This window comes from Mus musculus, chromosome 13, assembly GCF_000001635.26.
Source record: "Mus musculus strain C57BL/6J chromosome 13, GRCm38.p6 C57BL/6J".
In the NCBI taxonomy this organism is placed as follows: Eukaryota; Metazoa; Chordata; class Mammalia; order Rodentia; family Muridae; genus Mus; species Mus musculus.
In genome coordinates this window covers 11,519,249-11,526,876 of record NC_000079.6, presented here as the reverse complement: position 1 = coordinate 11,526,876, position 7,628 = coordinate 11,519,249, and the positions used below count along the sequence as shown (strand labels likewise).

At 45.4% G+C, this 7,628-nt stretch overlaps 1 pseudogene across 1 annotated transcript; it reads right to left on the bottom strand.

The window, feature by feature from the left end:
- Nucleotides 1–1,194: 1,194 nt before the first annotated feature.
- Nucleotides 1,195–4,825, bottom strand: Zp4-ps (zona pellucida glycoprotein 4, pseudogene; annotated as a pseudogene). The gene is made up of 7 exons (NR_027813.1): nt 4,655–4,825; nt 4,301–4,411; nt 4,121–4,221; nt 3,043–3,176; nt 2,247–2,434; nt 1,644–1,741; nt 1,195–1,223 (listed from the first exon to the last, which is right to left on the bottom strand). The product of NR_027813.1 is annotated as a zona pellucida glycoprotein 4, pseudogene (transcript).
- Between the last annotated feature and the right edge of the window lie 2,803 nt (nt 4,826–7,628).

The following is a 7,628-nucleotide window of genomic DNA, read 5'->3' as shown; positions in this document are numbered from 1 at the left end:
AGCTAGGGCCAAAGGTCAAAGAGCCACCTTGGAGAGGTGGTGGGACTTTAAGGGCACAGAAGGAGATGCTGTGCCTGTCCACTTAAAACCTGCTTCTGCCTTACAGCACTCATGAAGCTGAAGGTAGCTCTGCTGAAGTGCTGGTGATGAGACGGAAAGGGACTTGATGCTTTCTGGACAGGGATCCTTTCGGTCTGATAGTTGTCTCCGGCATATGGGCACTTAAGCCAAGAGACACAGTAGTAGGGATATGCTTATTTGGGAGACCCACCAATACAGATACATGGGGGATCCACTTACCCCTTCACCAGGATTGGCCATTGTGGTTGATGAAAAGGATTAGAGCCAGGTGTGGCCCAACATTGTTCTAGCAGCAGAAACCAGTGAGGGGCCTGTTCTGTGAATGATGGAGACCTCCACATAAAAAGGATCCTGGAGTAATTTTGCCAGTAGGTAGGCATCAGAACCATAGTAAGAACCATAGCCTTTATCTGCACAAAGAAAATCAAAATCAAAGCGGGGTTAGGGAATAACTTAGTAAAATTCCTGCCTGTATAAATATGAGGACCTGAACTTGACCTTCAGAACTCATGTAAAAGAACAGGCTTGATGCTCTGTGCTCCTAACTCTAGAGCTGGCAAAGCAGAGTCAAGAAACTAAGCCAACGAGAGATCCTGCCTCAGGAAACAAGGTCTATCTGAGGTGGATCTCCTACCTTAGGCTTCAGGCTGGAATTAGCAAGTAGGCAGAGCTTACCCTTGGCAATCTGAAGTTCCAGAGAGAGGGGCCCAGGCTGGGTCTTAGAAAGGGGTGGTGGGAGAGCCAGCACTTGCATGTTAATTGGGGATGTGTTGCTGAGAGCAGAGTAAGTACAGCTGACTCAGAGACTGTAGTGGGGAAAACAAAATTTTAGTAGCTAGAGTGTGCTGGCCACACCTGCCGATTTTCACTCCTGAGGATCAAGCGATGGGTGGTTTCCAAGTCCATACATACAGCAGAGATAATTTCTGCCCTTAGAGTTATTTTTTCATTGTCATTATACAAATAGTTCCAGTATGAGTTGGTGAGAAACACTACATAAGAAACAGGTGTGCTGCATAAGATGGGTGACTAGTGCAAAGCAGGTGAACTTCTTCCAGGTGAGGGGATACGAACCTGAAAATGGCATCAAGAAACCCAGGTGAGCGCCCACGGAGGCTCTCAATGCAAGGATGAGCCTAGGACTGGAGAGACAGAAACTATTAAGCATTTAGAGAGTAAAGAACATGAGAGCCATTTCACAGGAAGGCAATAATGGTAGTAGTAATTTTTGCTTTAACCTACAGAAGTGAAGCTCAAGTTATGAGACCTGGCAAAGTAGGGTCTGAAAGGTACTGTTTTGGTCACAGTCTAGACAAGGGGAAAAGGAGGCTCAGATGAGAACTTATCCCCAGGAGGTAGAAAACAAGACCGTATGAGGTGGAGATCGAATTGGGAACAGCAACCCAGGTGATCTTAAGCAGTAGCATATGTGAGTAGCAACCACGGTAGCAGGTGGATTCACCTACTATTGAGAAGTGTTCTCCTGTGGGTTCAGTTTACCCCAGGATTCTTGGCTCATGAGAAAGAGGACTCCTGGTCTCTCAGGTCAAAACTGACTCTACCTGAAGTTGCTGTATCGGGTAATAGAGCTTCTGCCCCAAGCTTGCACATCCCGAATGACTACTAGCTCATTTTTGTACACGGACTGGTCTCCAGTGATCTGTATATTGGATAAAGAGATGCCTGTTATTTCAGTCTGTTGGCTGAATACTACATACATGTTGCCCAGATAAAGTTCTTAATTTTGCTCTATTCTGTATTCTAGTTTTTGGTCCCTACAGAGAGGCAGGAGGTCCTGGTTGTGAATAACTTGGGAAAGTATGGTGTATATGTGATGCAGAACCAAGGAATAAGAGGATTTAAGTACTGAGACTAGGCACGTGGGCCACCTGAATGCAAGTCAGCATCCTCCTGTGTACCCTAGATCCCAGAAGTGTAACTTGCTCCTTATATTTACTCCCTATATGATGGTAGGATCAACAACAGAGTCATTTGCTGAATGCCCCCAGAAGTGTCCACCCTCTAAGCAGGGCCTTTTGTTCTAGAGACTGTTCTAGATACTAGGCAGTGGTCAGGACTGTTCTTCATGACTGTAATATCTTAACTTTTCCTCTATCACTAGGGCACTGCACTTCTACCCCAGTACCTCAAGATGCTCTTCTTACCTGCCGTGTGGTCCCACAGGAAGTAAGTGGAAATTGGAACAGGACAAAGGTGGATGTCATCATCACAGGATCACACCCACTGCTGTTCCTGAAGACCAAGGATAGGGAATCCAAGCGTAGGGGTGGCGAGGTTGCATTCCTGAACACAGCAATGGAAAAGCAGCCTTCCCTGGTACAACGGGAGGTCACTGGGACACCAGAGATGGGTGAGATCAAGTCATTCTAGAGACAGAGCCAGGTGGATCTCAGGCTAATGACTCAGTTGCTTCAGATGCCCCCATAGCAAAGTTGGAATCCCCACCAATGGGAACAGGCTCCTAATGACCACTTACTCTAGGGACTCGTCAGGGCAGGAGTGGGAGCACCTGCCTTGCTTTACTGCTTAGAACTGGGCTCTCAGTGCTTAATGTACTAGAAAACTTGTATCAAGCTTGATATAGGGTCTGTGTAAAAATCATCACTTAGGGATGAATCTCTTCTAAACACAATCTTAGACTATGACGCACTGCAGTGGCTGTTCCTTGGGAAAACGAGTTAGTTAAGTACCTGTCACATAAGACTTAATTTCCTAGTGTCCCTGCAGGTTTCCTCTATGTTTGACATATAGGAGGTTAGACAGTGAAAGACTATAGGTTAGACAGCAAAAGGCTATTGAAAGTTCTAGATCTAGGCAGCAACGCTCACCTACCAGCAACCAGTTCTTAATTTACACCCTGCATAAAGCTTTCCCTGCTCTGGTCTCACCAGAAGTCACTAAGCCCCTTTCTCAGCTGATTTCAGAGATGGAAGCATGCACCTGTGTTTCCATAGTAACAGGAACCTGCCTTTTCCTCTTCAGAGCTGTAGCAGCAGACCACCTCTTCACAGTTTCCTCTGGAGATGGGCGAGGGAGCACAGGACTGCACACTTCAGCACTTGCTGTATTTCGGGCTGGATATTACGAAAGGGAAGAGGAGCTCAGGCTGGACAGCAGGATGGTCTGTCAGTGTGCCATCCTGTCAAGAGCCTGGGCTTAGAACTCTGGAACATCCAGACAGCCTCAAAAAGCCTCTTGACTCTGTTCATCTGCAGATTAAATCCCAAAGGAAGGTCAAGGTTAAGTCACCTTGGCGGAGACTTTCAAAGTGGATTCTTTCTGAGGAGAGCAGACTCTTAACATGCTATAGAAGCAGCGGGGCTCTTCACATGCCTTCCACTGACCACCTTTCTGGCTCCTCAGAGGGACTTACCAAGCTATGCCATCGGTTCGAGATACCACAGGAGCTTTTCAAATCATAGGACTCCCAATAGGTTTTGAGTATAGCCCGTGACTCATTTGGGTCTCATCCCCCATCCTGCTATGTTTCAGGAAACTAGGTAGTGGGAAGAGATATTTGAGTTTTTAATCTGTTCTAATCATGATTAAAGGGTTCTCAGACCACCAGAGAATTCCCTAGTTAAATGATCAAGCATCCCCAGCTGGGGGTGGGAGACTGCAGGCTGAGATGGCTTCTCTGGCTATTTCCTACTGCTAGCTTGAGTTCTCTGCTCTTTTCAGAGAGTGGTGGAGGCTCCTGGGTCCTGTTGGGTTAACTCTCTTTGAATTCCAACTTTGCAAATTGCAGGTGAAGCTGCTTGACAGTCTCATGGTGAGAGGAGTGACAAAACCTGCAGCTTTGGGGGCTGGGAAGTAAGGTGCCAAGATGGAACCACACCCAGCCTCAGCTACAGTCTCTCTACAGTCAGTTTTCCTAAGGTCTGGCATGGAGGGAAGGAAGAGTTGGGAAATCGTCTTCCTAGCCATCAGTTGCTGCTGCCACCCAGAGGACGCAGCAGTATCTCAAGAGCACCTTCTAGGCAAGACCCTCCCGAGCCCTAATGCTTTCTACACTTACTGTGAAGATCCAAAGGGCACTTAAGCAGTCTCTCTTGTCCCTCTCATATTTCCAGCTACATCTACCTCTTGCACGCCGACCATCATGACATAATGGGAGCCCTGAAGAGATGAGCAACAGCAACAGATATCAGCTTGGCTGAGGGTAAGAGGGAGCCTCTTCTGGCAGGAGTCTACTTACTTCCAGAGTGACATTGTGGGTGGCTTCCAATACCAAAAATCCATCAGTTCTGTCCATCACCCATGTACCAGTCAGAGTCATTCTTAAGCCTGTGTGGCAGCCCTTGGCTATCTAGGGCAGGTGGAACATGAAAAGCACGGGGGTTAATCAGCTGTCACATCATCCATCAGTGGACAACCAGCCCCACCACTTGACTCCAAGGGACTTCCATCATTCAGAACAATACAAGAGAAAGTAGGTTTGGAAGTGGCAGTTTTGACTATTCATTCTGTAGACAGGGTCTGTGGAGGTTTTGAAAGGAGGAGTGTTGAGACAGGAAGCTTAAGGGTAGGTTCCTCAATGAGTCTGACTTACCCCAAGCTGTTAGCATGGGACTCTCTGCCTCCAGGCTGAGGTTCACAGTAAACTGGAAGCTCTGTAACCCACAGTGGAGCACACCTGGCCACTCAAGGGAGGACAGAATGGGAAACACAGTAAGATGCTTGGCAGAAGCCACAGAGTACTCCTTAGAGCCTGCTTAGCCATTCTTTCTCCTTCACTAGCCTAGCATCTGTGGAGAGAGCGCTTTGTGTATATATGAAGGCTTGGTTTGGGGCAAATTTATCTTTACAGTCTGCAGGTGGAGGGACTTTAGAAAGGGTGATTTCTTTCTTCTGGGAGCACAGTCTACAGATGCTTCCCATTAAATATTATAATCTTCTGGTCTCCAGAGTTGGGTTGACAAGTTTCTTCTGGCCAAAGGCAGGTTTCTCGAGTTAGCCGTATGTGGAACTTGTTCTACCAGCTTGTCTTCAGAGGACAGAGAATGACTGCCTTCTAGAATTTTGCATTCTAGGGTGAGGATCCTAGATGCAGTGAGCAGGTGAGTGATAAATGACAGGACCTGGGAACTGAGTAGATTTATACCTCTCTGCATTTTGGGTTCTCTATCTGGAAAAAAAAATGAGGATAGTCCTGACATTGCTGTGCTTACGGATGCTGTGAGAGGTTTAGACCAAATACACCGCACCATGCTTGGCCAAACAGGAAGAGCTCAGACAATGTCTTTGGGTTGAGATTAGCTTCTTTAAGCATCTTCCTTCTTTGGTCCAAGCTTCCATGGGAAGTCACTTTGCAGTTGTCTTAAAATCCCAAGATCACTTAAACCTGATTTCTGAGTCAAGTTGGTTTAGAACTTTGCCCTGGCATTCAGAGAGAATGCTATCATGTTTTTATAATCTGCCATCCCAGTACTCTGGACATAGAAGCAGGGGAACAAAAATATTCAAGGTCATATTTGGCTACATATCATATCAAGTTGGGTTCTTGTTTGGTCTATATAAAAGCCCACCTTAAATAAGATAAACAAAAATAAAACCACCCACAAACTATGGAGGGAAAATTAGAGGATTATGTGAGCCAGTTAGTAGGCAGGGAATACGAACAGGAATCCATGTGTTTTCCTTGTGACAGAGTGAGGAGTTTTCTGAGAGAGGCTGGAAGCACCTCTGGACTTTCTTTTCAACAAGGCAGAATGAAGGGCCATCTAGAGTTACTTGGAGGCGATGACTCTGTCAATGGGCTCTTCTTGCCTTCCCCTCTCTCTGCATAGGGTGGGGATTGGTGGGGCTCACAGGATGTGCTGTTAGGAGCTATTTTGTGGTGTATCCCCCTGTTCCTTTCTGCCTTTGTCTCTGCTCTCCTGTTTGCCCTCATCCTTGTTGTGATGACTACCAGGGGTACAAGTCCATCCTTTGCCATCTTGGGACCAGGAGGCCTACTAGTTAGCCTGTCTTCCACAGGAATTTTTTTTTATATTAATCTCAATCTCTATCTCTGTCTTTCTATCTCTCAATAGAAAAAGAGATTTAAGAAAGAAATGAGTAAATTAAATGATAAAGGAAGTGGGAGCTGAAATTCAAACTTTGTGGTAAGAATTTATTGATAGCCTCGTTAGGTGCTTGCCTTCTTTCATCTCGTAAGCTCATCTATTCACATGGGTGGACTTGACTTTGCAGATGACAGGAAGTCTGAGCACTATCAACCAGTGGGCTTTCTCTCAACATCCCTTCTATTGTCATAAAAGTAGTCAACCATCATGACTTCTAAATGTGAAATTTAAAACCCGCACATGAAGTGAAAGACCCTTAACTCTAGAGAGTTTAAGTAACTTACATTATGGCTCCTGGTGAACATTTCCTGCGCACTATTATTTCTGAAAGCCTGTGATGAATTCTTCCTCTACTTTTACTCTCCCGTGTAAGACAAGGAGGACAGAAACAATAAGCTTGATGGCCAGATGATTGGCATCTGGGTAGGCCTTTGATTGGCAGGTGTGACTACAACATAGCTAAGCTATTCATATGGTTGTGGGTGGTAATAGATGATTTTCTATGTATTTTCCAGACAATCATAGACTCGATTTGTGTTCTTTACCATTTTCTCAAAATCAAACAGATCTCTCCATGCCATTGAGTTTTGAGAATGACATTCCACTTTCCTGAGTACAAAGGCTATTTAATGCTGGAGGACAATGTAGAGATACGATGTTTAATATGTCAGATGCCAAGGTGTGTGTGTGTGTGGGAGAGAGCAGGGATTTGTAACTTCTCTCTGTGGTAACTTTAAGGCTACCCTAATAAGTACATCTCCTGGGGCATTCAGAACAACAGTATGTTGGCACGCATCAGAGGACGCTCAGAGGATGAGTTCGTGGTATCTGCAGGGCCACAGTGAAATACCCAGGAGATGTCGCTTTGATCTCTTTCAGCTTCCCTAGCTGCCAGCAACCTTTAGCTGTCCTTGTAGACCTGGCACTCTCATCTCTGGTCCCACATGCCATATACCTTTTGTGTCTTCATTCAGCCCTCTATCCATGTCTTTCTCTATGTCCAAATGACCTTTGAAAATGTGGACATTGACCATACTGGATTAAGATCTATGACAATGACTTCAGTTTTTGTATGGATATGTGTAAAGACCCTATTTCCAAATAAGAAAGGCCATGTTCTGAGAATCTGGGCTTAGGATTCAACCTATCTTCATGGAGGGTGGAGCTATTTATACAAACTATTACATCCTGAAAACTTGTCAACACATACCAGACAATCTAGTCTTTTAGACAAGATGTGTGTGTGTGTGTGTGTGTTTCTTTGTTAAAATTCCCTTCCTTGCCTTGACTGTACTGAAGGGATTATAATTTCTTTTCTTTTTGAGGGAGGGGATCAGTTTTGCACCCAGTGGCAACTGAGTAGGTTGGGTCTAATATTGAGCCATCTTATTCTCAAGATGCACCTGTTCTAACCATGTTGTCTGGCCACAAGCCTTTGTATATTGCCTTTTCTTTATG